The 20863-nt window shown below is 41.0% G+C and overlaps 1 protein-coding gene across 13 annotated transcripts in view; it reads left to right on the top strand.

Annotated features, from left to right (window-relative positions):
* The window catches only part of LOC106080789 (myocyte-specific enhancer factor 2), a 400014-nt gene that overhangs the window by 242101 nt on the left and 137050 nt on the right, over positions 1-20863 (top strand). For all 13 annotated transcript variants that reach the window (XM_013242349.2, XM_013242347.2, XM_059368465.1 and 10 more), the window contains one exon: positions 5145-5286. The gene's annotated coding sequence lies outside the window, so the exon portion shown is untranslated. The remainder of the gene's footprint in view (positions 1-5144; positions 5287-20863) is intronic.

The following is a 20863-nucleotide window of genomic DNA, read 5'->3' as shown; positions in this document are numbered from 1 at the left end:
ATAATACAGTTAAATGAAATCAATTGATTTGAAGGAACTGAGGGTTTTGACATGCCACAGTTCAATATATTTATTCACACACACACACAAACACACATATTTACAGCCATACATCTTAATAAGGAACAAGGCGAAGCTACTCCATCACCGAAAATATGATGCCACATTGGAAAGGACCAACTTTTTATGAACAGAAGTTTGGTATACATATTTAAGATGGGCGGCCGTTCACCTCCAAAGCCCGCCAAATGGAAATTTAAACCAATAATCACAATATTAGGCTCAAATGAAAGGTATTTGATACTATTGCTCGAATCTGATACATGGGGTCTACCTCACCCCCAAAAACTCCCCCATTCCGGAGATATTTACTCACCATAGCAATATAAGGCTCAAATGAAAGGTTTTTTGGGAGTAGAGCACCAATATGATATTCACATTGGGGCGCAATATCTGAAAATCCGTATCACCATCCCTAAACAGGACTTATTTATTGACCGTCCCTCTATAGGACTCATATAAAATAAGAGAGTGAAAGATGGCGCAGGGGAGCGGGCCCTGTCCAGCAGTCAAAAACGGCTGAACCGATTACCTAGAAATGTTCACAGATTGTGTAGGCTGGTCTGGAAGGACGCATAGGCTATATAATTTTTTGATATCGGAAGGGGGACGGACCCTCCCCCTTACCCCAAAAATAAAACTGTACCGATCGGGACAATATCGGACTTAAATGAAAGGTATTCAGGAGGAGAGTACGAACTTCATGTTAAAAACTGGGTCCAAGTAACTGGGGAGCGGCCCCAACCTCCTAAAATAGGTTTCTTGGACGATCATGACAATATGGGACTCAAATGAAAGGTATTCGGGAGTAGATTGCGGAAAAGTATTCGGGAGTAGACTACAAATCTGACATACAAAATCAGATTTGGGACTCGGTTTGTTTGTTTGTTCCGTAGACTCAAAAATGGCTGAACCGATTATTTTAAAATTCTCACAGATTGTGTAGGCTGGTCTCGAAAGAAATATTGGTTATATATCGGATGGGGGCAGACCCTCCCCCATACCCCAACAACAACACCCAAGATCAAAAGTTGGCCGATAGGCACAATGTGGGTATCAAATAAAAGGTATTAGAGACAAATGTCGTATTAAAATTTTGAATCAAAGTACGCCAAACTCTTCAAAACTCTTCTAAACAGATATATTTGACGTTCATGTCAATATGGGACTGAAATAAAAAGTATTTGGCAGTAGATTACAAATATGGCATATTAAATTAGGCCCAAGTAATGGAAGGACGCTCCACCCCCAAATATTCCCAAATGGGCAAATTAGTCTACCATGGCTATATAGGACTGAAATTAAAGGTATTTGGGAGTAGATTACGAATTAAAATTTGCTTTCAGGTCTAGATGGCGCTTTTTATCCTAAAGATACGTCAAAAGATTCATTGACCCATAATGACAACATGGGGCTTAAATGAAAGATATTTGACAGTTGGAAACGAATCTGAAGTGATGGGGGACACGCCGTAAACCACCCCCTTAAATGAACTTCATTTTCCTGCTATGGCAATACTGAGCTCAAATCAACGGCATTTAGGAGTAAAGAACAAATTTGATATCTATTTTCAAAGTGCCAGTGGGCGAAACACCCTCCAAACGGTTCACGTTTACCATCCATGGCAACATGTGGCTCAAATTAAAGGGATTTGGGAGTGAAGCACAAATTTAATATCGACATTTGAGTCGAAATGTCTGAGGTGTCATTCCTCCCCTAAAAAGCACTTCTCATTACCCTAATTTTTCTAAAAAAAAACCAGATTTCGCAGATTGGTAATGCGAATTTTTTCGAAATTTTTTGCACACTTACAGTCACCTAAAACAAAATATGATGATGAGTGTCGCAGTGCGACACCTTATTGGGGAGAATTTACATGACCATGAATGGCTTGGTGCCTCGAAATTTTCGCCAGCGTTAAGAGAGAATAACGACCGCTTTAAATTTTTTCGAACGGGGCCTCTTTTTTATAGCCCGGTCCGAATTGCGTGCCAAAGCGCCTCTGGGGGAGAAGTTTTTATATGACTGCCATACCATTTTTTCAAACGGTATAAATCCTCACATATGTCGCCAGCATTTTATCTGATGTTATCGCCGGGATTCGAACTCAGGCGTTCAGCGTCATAGGCGAACATGATAACCTCTGCGCTACGGTGCCCTCAAGGAAATTTTTCTAAAGACAGACCACTACAGACTTTATGCTAAAGGAAACCTTGAGAAGTTTGCAACCATTTAATTCACCCAGACCTGAATATTTGCGGCGTTATTGCCAAAGGAGGTAGATTACCTATCGGCCCATCATACCGCTATATTTACAGCGTGCCTAAAACTTGCAAATCCTTCGAAAGCCTCGCAGGTGACAAGGGTGTATTTATACCTAAGCCCGGCAAAGCAAGTTATGCGATAACAAAGGCCTGCAGACCTATAAGCCTTGTGGATACCATGACAAAGAGTAGGTTATCCAGCGAACGTAGACGAAAAACATTCGTATGTCATGAAAAGGCCGGTGGAGAATGCCCTACACGGGGTAGTGCAGAAAATTGAAGAATCCTTAGAAGCCAAGAAGTACACTTTGGCGGTAGGCAGTTTAACAATATGCGAACCGACACACTGATCCAATACTTAGACCAATTCCAGATGAACCGGATCCTTAGAGACTGGTTAAACCATATACTACAGAACAGGTGGAGAATTTGTGGGTCCATGACATAAAGATAACGGAAAAAGTGGCACAATGCACTCCCACAGGGGGACATTTTATCGCGACTTCTATGGGTAACCACCATAGATAACCTTATACGGATCCTGACTGAGGAGGGATTCGAGCCCTAAGCAGACGATGTTATAATACTTCTAAGGGGTAAGAATCCGAATCAGCTTTGCAGAAGGGCCAAAAGGGTCTTGGAGATGGCTTACGACTGGGTTAGGTCACATTATATGGTAGTAGTGTTCTACTCATATATTCAATTTCGGGACTTAGAAGCTGGGTGGCCACCTCGCACCCAAAATATCCCAGAAACCGGACAAGTATTTTGGGGTAGAGAACGAATTGGATATCCACAAATGGGAGGCCATGCCAACACCCCCATACTTTACTTATTTCCCAATCATGGCATTATAATGCTCCAAAGATTGTTAAAATAAAGTGGAAGGCGTAGCTGACCCGATTCACTAGCTTTCTCTAAAGACAAAATTTCCCTGAAATTTACTCTTAATACTTTAAAGCGCTCAACAAGCCGATTACTGGTTTAGGTGTATGTCCATAGTGGCATGGGGCGCATTAATATCCGCACCCTCTTTTTAACCTTACCTACTCTTAATACAAAATTTTTCTCAAATTTGCTCTACAGACAAAATTTCCATAATTATACCCACCAACATAGGATGGGGGTATACTAATCTTGTCATTCCGTTTCTAACACCTCGAAATATTGTTCTAGGACCCCATAAAAAAAATATATATTCTTGATCGTCTCGACATTCTGTGCCGAATTAGCCATGTCCGTCCGTCCGTCTGTCGAAATCACAATAGCGGTCGAACGCGTAAAGCTAGCCGCTTGAAATTTTGCACAGATATGCAAATGGGCCATATCGGTTGACTTCTTGAGCGCCAGGAAGCCGCAATTTTTGTCCGATTTGGCTGAAATTTTGCACATAGTGTTCCTTTATGACTTTCAACAACTGTGTCAAGTACGGTCCGAATTGGTCTATAAAATGATATAGCTCCCATATAAACCGATCTCCCGATTTAAATTCTTGAGCCCTTGGAAGCTGCAATTTTTGTCCGATTTGGTTGAAATTTTGCACATAGTGTTCTATTAAGATTTCCAACAACTGTGTCAAGTACAGTCCAAATCGGTCTTTAACCTAATATAGCTCCCATATAAACCGATCTCCCGATTTAAATTCTTGAGCCCTAGAAGGCCGCAATTTTTGTCCGATTTGGCTGAAATTTTGCAAATAGTATTCTATTATGACTTCCAACAACTACGTTAAGCTCGATCCAAATCGGTCTATAACCTGATACAGATCCCATATAAACCGATCTGCCGGTTTGACTTTTTGAGCCCCTGGAAGCCTCAATTTTCATCCGATTTAGCTGAAATTTTGCATGCGGTGTTCTGTTATGACTTCCAACAACTGCGCCAAGTACAGTCCAAATCGGTCAAGAACATGATTTAGCTCCCATATAAATCGATCTCCCGATTTGACGTCTTGCGCCCCTGGAAGCCTCAACTTTCATCCGATTTGGCTGAAATTTCGTAGATTGTGTTCTGTTATGACTTCTAATAACTGTGTTAAGTACAGCCCAAATCGGTTCATAACCTGATATAGCTCTCTTGAGCTCTTGGAAGCCTAAATGTATGTCCGATTTAGTTGAAACTTTGCATGTAGTGTTTTGTTATGACTTCCAACAACTGCGCCAAGTACGGTCCAAATCGGTCAAGAATATGATATAGCTCCCATATAAACCGATATCCCGATTTGACTTCTTGAGCCCTTGGAAGACTCCATTTTTATTCAATTTGGCTGAAATTTTGCACATTGCGTTCTCTTATGGCTCTCAAAAAATGTGCCAAGTACGGTCCAATCCGGGCTATATCCAGATGTAGCTCCCATATTTTAGCAGAATCCATGGTGGTGGATTCCCAAGTTTCGGCCCGACCGAACGTAGCACGCTTTTACATGTTTTGTTCTCTCAAAGCAATCAAAATTTTCACAGCTTTGTATTATTTGAATTTTAGTCCTTATGATGGTATACACAAATATCGTTCGATACCTATAAAAAATGTATAACAATGAAAACATCTCTCATCCTCTGTTGTCCGCCTTCACCCACATCAACTTCAATGACAAATCAATTACGATTTAATATTCAAAATTGTATTTCCTTTCATTTCCAAACATCCTATTTTTGTAATGGCAGGCTAAAAAGGTATCCCATTTCCAATAAAATACTTTGTTATCATTCACAAGCTCCTAGCAAACAGATCCCTACTCTCGTTCTACTATTTTTCTTTTACATATCATTTGTCATACACAAATATAATGTCTTTTTTTTTTGTTTGCTTTTTATTTCGCAGGATTTGTTTATGTAGCTGTCATTTGGCAAAAACACTGGCCAACTAATCTCTTTTGTTTTATTTCAAATACCAACCTGGATACGGATGTTGAAAAAAATCGAAGGTGCTCAGGGTTTTTACATCACAGCGGAAATTAGTGTGTGTAAGTAGAACATAAATGTTACATATATTCATAAACATACAGAATATTGACATGCTATGGCTCTGGTGTGCGTATGGGTGGGCTGAATTCCTTCCGATGAATTCTCTTTACAAAACTAACCGTCCGTTAAAGTACTTTCTGGTGCCACCCGGCTGGCAATGGCAAACGCATGATCCTGCAAGGATTTATGCCATTCAACTCTTCCAGTGCCTGAAACAAAAAATGAACCCAGTACCCGGTTTCTACTTTGACATAAAGTAGGGCAAGAAAGTGAAAGCTGAACTCCAAGGCGTCGATCTATTGACACCACCGACAGATGGCATCATTGCTAATGCCACCACCGACAGATGTCATCTTTCCTTATGCGATTTAACCATTTATCTTTATAACGTTCCTTAATTATTGGGTTGCCCAAAAAGTAATTGCGGATTTTTTAAAAGAAAGTAAATACATTTTTAATAAAACTTAGAATGAACTTTAATCAAATATACTTTTTTTACACTTTTTTTTTCAAAGCAAGCTAAAAGTAACAGCTGATAACTGACAGAAGAAAGAAAGTAATTACAGAGTCACAAGCTGTGAAAAAATTTGTCAACGCCGACTATATGAAAAATCCGCAATTATTTTTGGGCTACCCATACATGAAAAATTTTCGATATTAGTGTGTGCACGCCCAGTATTGACACATGGCCAAGGTTTACACCCGATCTCTCAAGCATGTCCGCTTTTCATTTCCTAAAATATCCTAATGTCCAGAAAACCATCATAAAGCCAGGTTATGATACATCTCTAGACATTTTGAAACCTCTCGGCAGTGACTCAACACTTTAGATGTTTTACTCGTGCCAATTAAAGCCTCCAATGATGTTTGAATATCGCTGTAGATGCAGATGTCAGATCGATCAATTCCTCTGGATAGCACTTCCTTCCTCTTATAGCAAAGACTTCTGCCTGGAAGATGCTGCAGTCATCACGCATTCGCAAAGAGGCGTTAATGTCAAGTGCAGTGCAATATATGCCACAACCGGTTCCATTCTCCATATTTGATCCATCTATAAATATATTAATTTGCGTAAACCTAATCCGGCGGATTAATTTCCGCACTCTCTTTTCAACCTAATCTAGTCCACGATTCACTATTTCCATTCCTAATTGTAACTCCGTCTGCAGATCGTTCAATGTGCTGTCTAGAATACAGGTATGTCTGATTGGACTTTTCCTAAGCAGGTTGAGCTGCAATAGTCTAAACAGTGTGTAAAGTTATTTTCAGCTGAGGTAGACCAGCAGTCGTCCAGGGTTTACCTTTTGAGGACCCACAAACCCTAAATAATAACACACTAAAACATTTCATTCGGGATACGCAATCTAGGCTTTATTGATAATATACTCCATTTATTGCAATTCACGATGGTGTTCTGATCTCTTAGATGCAGGGTGTGGATTGGTGCAAGTCAGTGTGGCGCTTCGGTCAGTAGGTGCGGGTTTCGGAAGATGAGCCACTGGGTTGGGTTGTTTCAGTATTTGCTAGATTCCTTCGGTATTCGGAAGGATCGAGACTATTAGGTTCTTGAACGGTTAGAATTTCGGCAGGTATTCGGTTAACTTCTGCCTGTGGGCTAATTCGGGGCTCGGGTCTGGCTTCGGGATATATATCGGGCAGCATCACTATGTTGACTAGGTGCTGTAAAGATAAGAGCAGAGTTAGGATGGAAGCGAACGAGTCGCGTTAGGAAGTGAACGAGCCACGTAAGGAAGCGAACGGATCGCATTAAGAAGCGAACGGATCGCTTTAAGAAGCGAACGAGTCGCGAAGGGAAGCGAACGAGTCACGCAGGGGAAGCGAACGTTTGTGTAGGGAAGCGAACGTTTGCGTAGTCATGCGGGGACGCGAGCAGATCGCGTTAGGAAGCGAATGGATCGCATTAATAAGCGAACGAGTCGCGTATGGAAGCGCACGAGTAGCTTAGGAAGCGAATGAGTCGCGTTAGGAAGCGAACGGATCGCGTTAGGAAGCGAACTAGTCGTGTTAGGGAGTGAACGAACTCCGTTAGGAAGCGAAAGCATCGAGTTAAGAAGCGAACGGATCGCGTTATGAAGCGAACGAGTCGCTTATGAAAGCGCACGAGTAGCATTAGGAAGCGAATGATTCGCGTTAGGAAGCGAACGGATCGCGTAAAGAGAGCGAACGGATCGCGTTATGAAGCGAACGAGATACGCAGGGAAGCGAACGATCGCGTTAGAAAGCGAACATTCGCGTAGGGAAGCGAACGGATCGCGTTATGAAGCGAACGAGATACGCAGGGAAGCGAACGATCGCGTTAGAAAGCGAACATTCGCGTAGGGAAGCGAACGGATCGCGTTAGGAAACGAACGAGTCACGTAAGAAAGCGGGCGGGTCCCTTTAGGAACCGAACAAGACGCATTTGAAAGCGCACTAGTTGCGTTAGGAAGCGAACGGATAGCGTTAGAAAGCGAACGAGTCGCGTAAGGAGGCGAACGAACCTTGTTAGGAAGCGAACGAGTTGCGTTAGGAAGCGAACGGATAGCGCAAAAAAGCGAACGGGTCCCGTTAGGAAGCGAACGGATAGCGCAAAAAAGCGAACGGGTCCCGTTAGGAACCGAACGAGTCGCATTAGAAAGCGAACTAGTTGCGTTAGTAAGCGAAGGGATAGCGTTAGGAAGCGAACGAGTCGCGTAAGGAGGCGAACGAACCTTATTAGGAAGCGAACGAGTTGCGTTAGGAAGCGAACGGATAGCGCAAAAAAGCGAACGGGTCCCGTTAGGAACCGAACGAGTCGCATTAGAAAGCGAACTAGTTGCGTTAGGAAGCGAACGGATCGCGTTAGGAAACGAACGAGTCACGTAAGAAAGCGGGCGGGTCCCTTTAGGAACCGAACAAGACGCATTTGAAAGCGCACTAGTTGCGTTAGGATACGAACGAACCGTGTTAGGAAGCGAACGAGTCGCGTTAGGAAGCGAACGAGTTGCGTTAGGAAGCAAACGAGTTGCGTTAGGAAGCAAACGGATAGCGTAAAAGGGCGACCGGGTCGCGTTAGGAACCGAACGAGTCGCGTTAGAAAGCGAACTAGTCGCGTAAGGAAGTTAGTCGATTTTTATGAGTCTATTTCGAATCGTTACAAGTGTTCTCTCTGCCGACTCCTTAATAAAAAATCGATTGACTGGATTGCCAACACAAGAACTTCCGATATAGTGTTAAGAAATTTACCCGTAACGATAATGAAAAAATCGTCTGCATATGCACACCAATCTGATCGGAATTGCATCAAATAAAAGAATTCATAGCAGCGGTGAAATGACAACGCCATGAGGAAGTACCCCTGTTGGCATTAACCCTTGCCGACGTTTGACCAATAATGGTCACTGTCTCTCTTTGCGAAAATATTCTCATTATCCAAACTATCACGTCATCATCCAAATCTGTCTCCCGTAACGCTCTCTATCGCAGACACTTGAACATTGTTAAGGGCTCCTTCAGTATTCAAAAATGCCGACAAAGTGAATTCCTTATAACCCAGTGTCCTCTCAAGGTTATGCACCACACTGCGTAGAAAAGAGTCCACTGTTCTGCCTTTAATTTAGACGTGCTGGCATCTGGAGAAGTGGGACCCCCCAAGTTTACTCCTGATGTGGAAATTCAAAGTAATCACCAAAGTCTGAACAAGGAAGGAGGAGAGACCGATCGGTCTGAAATCCTTGGTTCCACTATTTTGCAGATTCCCTGCCTTCGGTATAAAAATCACCTTAAACCTCCTCAAAGACCGAGTTATTTAGGCACATTCTGTACAAGGCCTTAACAACACAATGAATCTTACCGATAGGCACTCGTAGGCCTCTTGCCAGATTTTCGGGTAAATGCCGTCAGGTGCGGGTGACTTCTAAGGTCCGATCGAGTGTTAAGCCCAACGGACACTTTCATAAGTAAAAAGTCTCTTCGCCTTATCAGTGGCATCACCGTCCTCCGTGATTACCAATTCGATTTCCGCTTCCTCCCTTTTCATAAGTAACAAGTCTCCCCGCCATATCAGTGGCATCACCGTCCTCCGCGATTACTAATTCGATTTCCGCTTCCTCCCTGGGCCCACAGCTCACGCAAATGGAGTAGAGTTTCTCGGGGGAACTCTGTTCATTTCCCATTCGGCTTCTGTGGGTTTGCCGTTAATGAAGAATCCTTGGCCATTAGCTTCCACAGTCTTGAAGAATTCATTATAGTGGAGAGTTCTTCGATCAACCTGACAAAGTCCCCCCTTTTGAACATTCTCACTACCTTCTTATAAATTCTAAGCTTATCCTTATAAGCTTCTCATAAATCTCTGTCACGACTGCCACTAGCCGCATTGAATGCAATTCTCGCTGGGATACAGGAGAAGTGCGGATACTTCTCTCATATGCCGAGTTCGAATGTCGTGCCGTATAACGACACCACTTGGTAGAGAAGTTATAACAGGATGCCTTACCAACGCGTAGCCAGCATTAGTAGGGTATAACCACCGCTGTATTCTCGCAGGGATACAAGGGAAAAGTGGATACTTCTCTCATATCAATGAGTGCAGTCGGATTAAAGTTTAAGCTCAATTATACCGAGTTCAAATGTCGTGCCGTATAACGACACAACTGGGTAGAGATGTTATAACACGGCAGGATACCTTACAAATGTAGCCAGCATTAGAAGGAAATTTGTTTTGATGTTCATGCCGATATTTGATTGTTTGGCGTCATAGGCGGATATGCTAACCTCTGCGCCACGGTAGCCTACCGCTTACACTTGTGCATCTAAAATGCACTAGTTTCAGCTCTTTAATTTTTTTACAATACAACAATACTGCTTACACTAGCGCACCGTAAATGCGCTAGTTTCAGCACTAAAATTTTTTGTTCGAAAAAATCCTCGCATATTTTTTTCCCAACACAGTTACTTAAAATCAAACAAAAGGACATAAAAGTTTGATATGAGAGAAGTATCCCCTCTGGGATACTTCTAGGGTAAATAAGTTTTGTCTTCTAAAAGGGACCTTTTTTCAATTTTTTCTACCAACAACACCAAAGAAAGTTTCAAGTTTGAACATTTTTCTCCTTAAGTCACATTGCCAGGAAAATAAATTTCTTGGTAAAAGCTGTTTCACCTTTTATTAGGTATAAATTAATTTAATTTAAACCAACTTTTTAAACCCATTCAAAAAATTCCTGCCAAAGGATTCTTAAGTTTTGTAAATTAAAGTTAAATTTAGAAGTTTAATCCTTCTTATTCGACTTAAAAGAGATAATAAATACTAACGAGAGACCTTAAAGCCCACGTTTTGAGTTATTATTCAAGAAAACAAAAAAAAAGAAACCAGAAAATATTGTTGCTTGTCTTCATTTGAGCAAACGATTTCATACGTCATCAAAAATTTGTTTTTCTTTTTGCTACACGTTTAAACGAATCAAGATCCGTTTTAATTTTATGATTTAGAAAAAAAAAAGAAATCATGGTAACTGTTGGATGCCGCTCTATCACACAGCGAATGCCGCCTTGGCAACCTAACTTTGTGTAGCTACATAGTCTGCCGCAGATGTACACATATCTCTATGGTTTTTAGTCTTCCTTTTGCTTAGTTATGGACCTTTTTTAGTTCGATTGTTCAGGTGTGAGAATGACAAGCACACGCACACATATAGACATACTCTTATATTGTAAGCGTGTGCTTGTTAGGTTGTTGTATAAGCTCACAAAGCTTAAGCAAACGGAAATGAAGGAAATATATTTGGTGGTGGTAGTAGTGGCCTCTTCATGTATGTCCGTTCTCATGGCTTGTTTATGCCTCAACACGTGCCATAGATCATAATGGGGGAGCAAATGTGTATCATCATCATTATCATCATCATCAATGCAATTATCATTGATATTTTCTTCTCTTTTATACACCCACAACCGCATACCCACCTTCAATAAATGATTGACTCGAGTGTATCGAATACTACGGAATAGCTGATGACACACATATTGTGATATTTTTCTTAGTATTGATACGAGTATCTGTGTATTTAGAGGTGACAGAGAAGGAGACAGAGAGAGTTGTAGATGGCATACATATGTTTAGCAGTTCAGTTGGATGGTTATAAATTATCTTTTTATATACTCCACCTTTTCAATTTCATCATTCCGTTTGCAACACATCGAAATACTGATCTGAGGTAAAAAAAAAATCAATATATTCTTCTCGACATTCTGAATCCATGAGTGTCATGTCCATATGTGGTGTGATAACGCTAAGAGATATCTCTTTGAAATTTGGAATTGCTAGAGCTGAGTTGCTATCGAGATCGTGTGCAAAATTTCATCGCCTTGCGTGGTCCGGGCGCCAATTGGCAGGCCCCAAAGTTGGCCACCTCGGCATTTCGAAAATTTGTTCGGGCTGCCAAATCGTCATTTGTGGTCCGATTTTCAAAACAGTGTTTGATAGTGCTTAAAAATCCCTACAAAAAAGTCCGCTTGAGGTATACAATATCTCCACTGGGTTTTATTTGTCGAAATTTGGCTAGATTGGCTTCGTATTATAAAATTTTCGAAGGCATTTGTGGTTCGATTTTCATTTTTTGTATGATTTGAGACAACATGACAGCATGAGACAACACCTACAACGACTGTGCTGCAGTAATTATCCACATGTAATTATTTAATTAAAAGTTATACAGTTCGGAAGTCAAAAAGTGTGAAAGAAGTCTATTTTTTGCCCGAATCCTATCCGAAGTAAAAAAAAAAAAAATATTTTCACACTAAAAAGTGGTTGTTTAAATTGGTAACACTACGTGTTAGCTACCTTGTATAACATCCCCCTAGCGAAACCCTGACCCTTGCCCCCTAGGTTTTATTTCATATTCGTACTTAACTCTTAAATACCTTCCATTTAAGTACCATATGGCACCCATCGTTCTATATGCCCGTTTGGGTCGGGCGTTCCCCCTTAGAAATATAAACTTAAATTTCAATACACATTTTGTTGGGTTAGTTTAGGTTAAATGTGATAAGTTGTAGGCCACCATTGCGCAGAGGTTAGCATGCCCGCCTATGACGCTAAACACCTGGCTTCGAATCCTGGGAAGAAATTAAAAAAAAAAATGGTCAGCTGTGGCTATCCCCTCTAAGTGATGGCGACATTTGTGACCTGTATTGCCATTTAAAAACTTCTCCCCAAAGAGGTTTCGCTCTGCGGCACGCCATTCGGACTCGGCTATAAAAAGCAGGTCCCTTATCGTTGAGCTAAAATTAGAATCGGACAGCATTCAGTGATATGTGGCGCGGCACTGTTATGGCCCGGCACCCAAACGATGCGGATTTTGCCATCCACAGAGAAGGCGTTAATCTCCTTCTTACACTGCAAGACTGTTCGTGACCTTACCGGCCAAGTTGTTATGGCCCTTATGGCAATTTTACTGTCCGTAGAAATGTTCGCCCGGATCTCCGCCTGCAGGGCCGTATTATAGACAGCCAGTCTAAAGCAGATCTCATTCCCTGGGTTCTCAAAGTAGACCCCCAAGCCTACTTTGTCCTCTAGTTTCGATCCATCCGTGTAACATGATCTTCCAGACGGCCTAGTAAGCGTTGTTCTCATCGCTCCGTCTATGCCAAGACAACATGTTCTCTGAACCTGTTGTATGGTCCTTATGTTGCACTTTTTCTCCATAGCAGTTCGCCAAGCTATTGAGGCGTAAGTAAGTATTGGTCTAATCACGCTCCTGCAGAGCCAGAGGACTATCCTCGGATTCAGGCTCATTCTCACTCATTTCGAGTCTACGGCCTGCCTACATTGTGCCCATTGTGCCCCCTTGTGGCGTGCCTTGTGCCACTTTCTTCCTTATATTTATGTCATGGGACACAAAATTTATCCACCTGTTCCTTAGCATATGGTTTATCCAGTCTCTAAAGACCGAGTCCATCCGGTATTGATCTAAGGATTAGTGCGCACATCTTTAAAAGCCCCCTCGATGTCAATGGCAACCGCCAATGTGTACGTCTTGGCATCGAAGAATTCTTCTATTTTATGCATAACCTCGTGCAGGGTCTCCACCGACCTTCCATTGGCATAGGCATGCTGTTGTATTTGAGCAGTTCGCTGGTTTTGAGTAGAAAGTATGTAAGGCTCATAGGTCTGTAGACCTTTGGTGTCGCATAACTTGCCTTGCCGGGCTTGGGAATAAATACCACCCTTGCCTTCAGCCAGACTTTCGAAGTAAATTCAAGTCCCAGGCACGCTGTTAAACAATTGGCCAGATGGGGCGCTAGATAGTCTGTCTTCTTCTGCAGTAAAATGCAAATTTTGCCCATGAACATTCCACTAAGGAACAGGGGCAAACTTCTCACATATCAATGAGTGCAGTCCGATTCAAGTTTAAGCTCAATTATAAGGGGCCTCCTTTTTATAGTCGAGTCCGAACGGCGTGTCGCAGTGCGACACCTCTTTGGAATCTTGGACCAAGATTCCGGTGTCTCCGTGAGTCCCTTCGCATCCTGTGGAAAATGGATTTTTATCAAAAGCCTCAACACGTCCCTTTTTGTCTCTGCTCTCATTCCCATGTCGTTAACTAAAGTTTTAGTTTGAACATGGGTTTTCGAGAGAAACTTGTTTATCTTGGCGGCGTCATTAACACTATCGACCTGTTCGCAGAAAAGCTTCCTGGAGGAGGCATGTTTTGCCTCTCTGGTAACCTTATTGTATTCCTTGAGCCGTGTGTCATACACATTCCACTAAACTGCCGCTCTGTTACGACATGCTCTTTTATAAAGTCTGCGGGCCTTTTTTCCAATGTTGCGAATCTCCCCAGTGATCCAGAGTTTTTTTTTTTTCTTGGGCTGATTTCTTTCTCAGAGAGGACAACTATCTTCGAAGGATCCCACCAGTGCAGTCGTAATCCTGTTGACATTTTCGTCAATCTCTTCTATGCTTGGACAATTCAACGCATCTTTCAGTCTTCTTTTGGGTAGTCTTCCGGATTTGGTCCAGTTGGTTTTCACCTTATGTCGAAAGTTTATCGAACTCAGAGCTGGCCCTGTTGTTCTAAACCTAATGCATCAATAGTTCGAGATGGTGTGGTCCATGTAGACCTCTTGAGACTCATTGATCAGTTTCTATAATCTTCGTTAGTGAGAATAAAAATTACAAATTTTTCAATTTACTTCTCATTTGTCCTTTAGAAGAGACACCAAAGAAAATCTTCCAGTAATTACTCACCTACTCATTTTATAGGCTCTGCTACCTTTCTCCCTTTAATTCAATTAATGTTCCCAATCTCCCCATGTTGCGAATCTCCCCAGTTTTTTTATTTCTTGGACTGAATTCTTTCTCAGAGAGGACAACTATCTACGAAAGACTCCACAATTGCTGTCGTAATCCTGTTGACATTTTCATTAATCTCTTCTATGCTTGGACAATTCAACGCATCTTTCAGTCTTCTTTTGGGTAGTCTTCCGGATTTGGTCCAGTTGGTTTTCACCTTATGTCGAAAGTTTATCGAACTCAGCGCTGGCCCTGTAGTTCTAAACCTAATGCATCAATAGTTCGAGATGGTGTGGTCCATGGAGACCTTTTGAGACTCATTGATCAGTTTCTATAATCTTTGGTAGTGGGAATAAAAATGACAACTTTTTTTAATTTACCTCTCATTTGTCCTATAGAAGAGACACCAAAGAAAATCTTCCAGTAATTACTCACCTATTCATTTTATAGGCTCTGCTACCTTTCTCCCTTCAATTCAATCAATAGAAAGTTGGATTTGTAATTTAAATACAAATTGAAATAGATTCAAACAATTATTGAATTTAAATTAAATCTTCCAGTGTCTTCTTTTACCTGTTTTTTTTATTTACTGCATCTCAATTAGTTCTGCCAGCACCAACCAACCACCAGGCTCAATGAATTTATAATGTGTCATAGAGATGATGGATTTTATTTTAACATCAATCAAAAGCGCAGGATATGCGGTGTGTCTATGCTCCGATATGTATATACAACCAACACAGCTTTGTCGTGGTATTTACACACATACATATGTAAATACACTCTTACTTATGTACTTTACTTACTTGAGGCTTTGTACTTTTGTCGCCTACAACGACCCGAATGTTCTTCTGGAACACTTAAGCGGTACTTAATGCTATTAAACCTGTCAGGCAATCGAAGTAAACTCCCCCATTCTTGCGTCAGCATATGAAATGAACGAACAGAATGTACCAATCGAGTGTGGTGTAAAAGAAAAGACAGATGCCAAGCGTAAGCATAGTCCCTATAGTGAAAATTCAGCCGGTGACGATGATGAGTTGTAAGTGATTCTGCGAAACAAACCAAGCCAAAGCTGCAGGCATGGGGAGAAACATATTTCCAAAGCGGTTTAACTTAATAAGTCTTTGTAGATGGTTTCTTGAAATCATACTTCTCCCCAATTTAGCGTTTATTATGCCAAAGTTTGTCCTAAAGACAACGTTTCAAACACCTTTTCTCTGAAGTCAAGAACTTTCAATCAAATTTCAAGAGACAATTTTACATGAAATTTTTTCTAAAGACATGATTTCTTAGAAATTTTCTCTACCAACGAAATTTATCTAAAGCCAGAAATAAAATGAATTTTTCTTTAAAAACAAGTTTGTAATAATATTTTATCGAAATTGTATGAAATTGTACTCTAGGGGCTAAATTTTAGTGAATTTTTTTCTACAGTAAGCATCATGATTTAAGCATCTGCACCTGGAATGCACCGGACTCTTAAAGGAGAAGCTACAATATACGCACTGGCGGATGTATTGAAGAAGTACAAGCCAAATATAACCGCCTGACAGGAAGTTCGATAAACCGGCAATGGCGTCACAACAACACCAAACGTTGACGAACTATTCCAGCGTCGCCATAACACGAGGCATGAATTTTGCTGTGGATTTCTTGTTAGACAGAGACTGAAATACCTTGTCTCCAGCTTTACTCCGGTGAGTGAGAGGCTAACTAAAATCCGCATAAAAGCCAAATTTTTCAACACCAGCCTTACCCCGACGGAAGACAAGGACGAGCAGACCAAGGATATTTCCTACGAGCGGCTAGAGAGAGAATACGGCAGCTGCCCGCCCATTTTATTAAAATCGTTCAGGGAGATTTTAAATGCGAAGTTAGGGAAGGATAATATCTTGGGTCCATGACAAGGACGAGCAGAACAAGAATGTTGAGAAAACGACCGCTAAATACTAATATATACTAATAATAAAAAGTGCTTCAGACGGAGTTGTCCTGAGTGCAGCTATGATGCACAAACAAGACATCATTTGAATCCGGCTGAGTATTGAACAGTAGGTGGACTTTTGAAGAGCTGTCCAATAGACCACAACACCATATAGTATTATAGCTCGGGTAACTGCTGCATGACCAGACCACCATAGCGCAGAGGTTAACTTGTCCGCCGATGACGCTGAACGCCTGGATTCGAATCCTGGCGAGACCATTAGAAAACATTTGCAGCGGTGGTTTTCCCCCCCTAATGCTGGCAACATTTGTGAGGTACTATGAGGCCATGTAAAACTTCTCTCCAAAGAGGTGTCGCACTGCGGCACGCCGTTAGGACTCGGCTATAAAAAGGAAGCCCCTTATGATTGAGCTTAAATTTGAATCGGACAGCACTCATTGATATGTAAGAAGTTTGCCCTTGTTCCTTAGTGGAATGTTCATGGGCGATTCATGCAATTTGCACCTGCTGCAAGACACGCGGTTTAAACCACCAACTTTTGCCAATAGCTCACTTGCAGGAGTATAGCACAGCTAAAATTACCCTTTCCCAATGGAGAGTTTACTAAAACTACCCTTTCCCAAAGGAAAGTTTACTAAAACTACCCTTTCGCAAAGTAAAGGGTACAAAAACTACCTTCTCTCTTAGCAAAGGGTACTAAAACAACCCTATCCCAAACGTAAGGCCACTAAAAGTACGATTTCCCAAAGGAAAGGGTACTAAAACTATCCTTTCACAAGGGAAAAGGTACTAAAACTACCCTTTCACAAGGGAAAAAAGTACTAAAACTACACTTTCTCAAAAAAGCGGGTACTAAAACTACCCTTTCCCAAAGGTAAGGATACTAAATCTACCCTTTCCTAAACGAAAGAGTAATAAAACTACCCTTTCCCAAAGAGAAGGTACTAAAACTACCGTTTCCCAAATGAAAGGTTACTAAAACTAGACTTTTCTTAAAGAAAGGGTGCTAAAACTACCCTTTCCCAAACGAAAGGGTACTAAACTACCCTTTCCCAAACGAAAGGGTACTAAACTACCATTTTCCAAAGAAAAGGGTACTAAAACTACCTTTTCCCAAGGGTAGTTATAAAACTACGCTTTCCCAAAAGCTATGGTTCTAAAGATACCCTTTCCCAAAGGATAGGGTACTAAATCTACCCTTCTCCAAAGGTTAGGGTTCTAAAACTACCCTTTTCCAAAGGAAAGGGTACTAAAACTACCCTTTCCCAAAGGAAGGGGTACTAAAACTACCCTGTCCAAAAGGAAGGGGTACTAAAACTACCATTTCCCAACGCAAAGGGTACTAAACCCACCCTTTCCCGAAGAAAAGGTTGCCAAAACTACCCTTTACAAAAGGAAAAGTTACTAAAACTACCCTTTTTTAAAGGAAGGGGTACTAAAACTACCCTTTCCCAAAGGATATGGTTCTAAAACTATCCTTTCCCAAAAGATAGGGTACTAAAACTACCCTTTCCCAAAGGAAAGGGTACTAAAACTATCCCTTCCCAAAAGAAAGGTTACTAGAAATACCCTTTCTCAAATTAGAGGTTTCCAAAACTACCCTTTCCCAAAGGAAAGGGTACTAATACAACCCTTTTCCAAAGGATCTATGCAGACGAACCAAATTCAACGAAAGTTTTTCATGGATGAAGCACCTCGAAGCAAATGGGGTCGCCTGTTTTTTTGATTTTTTCGACAAACTGGCTATATGTCGACTGTTCCCCTTAAGCAACGTAAGACCGTCAGCGGTACAGCACCATTTGTTTACCTGATGTCTTGGGAGAAACTTGAAAAACGAACAAGAGAAGACGAAACATTGTTCACCGTGACAATGCGAGCTATCATACATTTTTTGACCGGCCAAAACGTCGAAATGATGAGTCATCCGCCGTACCACCTTGACTTGGCACCCAATGATGTCTTTTAAAATGCGTGGTCAATGATTTTCATTTGCTACTTTGGATAGAGCAAACAGGTTAAGAGTAAATCTACCTTTCGAATGACGAAAATCACACTATACAAGACACTGATATTACCCGTGCCGTTGTATGGCTCCGAAGCATGGGTACTTGCAAAATCAAATGAGGGAGTACTTGGAGTGTTTGAGAGAATGATTTTTCGTAGAATATATGGACTAGTCTGCGTTAAGGGAGAATTAAGGCATCGTATGAACCATGAGCTGTACTAGCTAGAAGACGACAATAGCACAGTTAAACGCATCAACATACAAGGGTTGCGTTGGCTAGGTAATGTTGTCAGCATGTATGAAGAAACTCCAGCGAAGTAGTCTTTTTAAGGCGACCATCATAGAACAGTCCATAGGGGAAGACCAAAACTATGATGGCAAGTGAAAAAAGACCTCTCGAAACTGGTTGTTAGAGATTGGAGAAGCGCAAAAAAATCGAGGCGTTTGGAAGTCCATTCTACGTTTGCCTAGAGGAATAATTGGGCTGCAAAGGCCAATTTAAGTAAGCAAAATTTCTCTAAATTTAAAATATTTCTTTTGCCACCTTTGCCCTTCTTTAGCTGTGGTAACAAAAAAGATCTCCTTTCTTTCATTAGTCTTCGTCGCTCATATATCAAAGGCTTTCTAATTAAAATTTATTATTCCTATTACAAGTTGGTTGTTGATTATGCTACACCAACACGAAATAAAATGTCATTCAAATTAAATAATTTAGCGATATCAACGTTACATGTATCTACTTGTCCTCTTCAGTAAAAAAAAAACCCTAAATTATCAATGTCGAGTTTTTTTTCTTAAACACGCTAGTCAGGTGGAATTTATCATACGTTTGACAAAGGCTCCATCAGTCATTATCAATGTGGAAAAAGCACAATAGGAGGACAAGTTGGTAGCCTTAGTTTTGTAACCTGTAATTTTCTATTCACAAAGTGTATGTTGGTGGACGTTTTTTTTTTTTTTGGTTCGCAAAAGGGGCCAAACGTAAGATCGAGTCAGGTTCATTGATAGCTGTGAAACAGAATGATTAGCTGCCCACGTGAAAAACGATTTTCATTCATGTTTTCTGCCTTGCGTATTTTTATGTTTTTTCTTTTTCTTATTGAGAAACAAAAAAAAACTTTTTGCCTTCATCAATGAATGAAATTTTGACAAAACTACTTTTCCCAGAGTCAAAAAACAAAAATAGGAAAAGCTTTTAATGGAAACTTTCTTGATTTGCTTCGCTTGCAAGAGCCGTGTGTGTGTGAAGCCAACAGATATTTGATAGGCGTCCTGCCTCCATGCGAATGACACTCCCTTAGGTGAACAAGGTTGCCATTTGTTGGACTGGCAAATAGAATAATGTGGACAGCTACGTTATTCAATTTGCCCTCGCTTGTTATAAAATAACCCAGCAAACCCATCGAATTTTTTTTGCCGAAACTTCATAAGAATTCCGAAAGATTTCTGAAGTAATTTGGTAATGAAACCTTCCTAAGCTTCGTAAAGAATTCTGAACGATTTTTGAAGTAATTTCGTATTAAAATCGGATGTTCCTTCCAAAATTTCGTAAAGAATTCTGAACGATTTCGGAAGCAATTTCGTATTAAAAACCCATGTTCCTTCCAAAACTTCGTAACAAATTCTGAACGATTTCGGAAGTAATTTCGTATTAAAAACGGGTGTTCGTTCCGAAACTTCGCTAAGATTCTGAATGACTTCGGAAGTATTTTCCTATTGAAATCGGACGATGTGTAACCAGATTTGACCACAAAAATATATCTGTATCTCAGAATAGGTACTACCTATTACGTAAAAATTTTCAAGTTTTCCAGGAATAGGCTCAAAATGGACTCCAAAGATCCAACAGCTGCAGTGATGATATCGGACCGTAGCATGTTGTCTGCCCTTCCTTAAAGTGTGGGTGCCTTGGCACCTGTAGTCGAGAGTAATAATTTAAGCTCCGGCGTTATTACAGAAGAAGACCGACTATCTGGCGCCCCATCTGGCCACATTTCTAGGGATGACTACCATAAATGACCTATTAAGGATGCAGACTGGGGAGGCATTTGAACCTGTCTACTACGAATGCTATACGAAATATTTGTATCTCGGAATAGGTAGTACCTATTACGTTAAAATTTTCAAGTCTTTCATGAATAGGCTCAAAATGGATTCCAAAGATCCAACAGCTGCAGTGATGATATCAGATCGTAGCATGTTGTCCGCTCTTCCTATAAGTCTGGGTGCATTGGCACCTGTAGCCGAGAGAAATGATTCAAGCTCCGGCGTTACTACAGAAGAAGGCCGACTATCTGGCGCCTCATCTGGCCACTATTTTCACAGCGTGCCTAGGACTTCCATATACTTTGA

Source organism: Stomoxys calcitrans, chromosome 5 (assembly GCF_963082655.1).
Source record: "Stomoxys calcitrans chromosome 5, idStoCalc2.1, whole genome shotgun sequence".
In the NCBI taxonomy this organism is placed as follows: domain Eukaryota; kingdom Metazoa; phylum Arthropoda; class Insecta; order Diptera; family Muscidae; genus Stomoxys; species Stomoxys calcitrans.
This window is presented reverse-complemented; position numbering and strand designations above follow the sequence as displayed.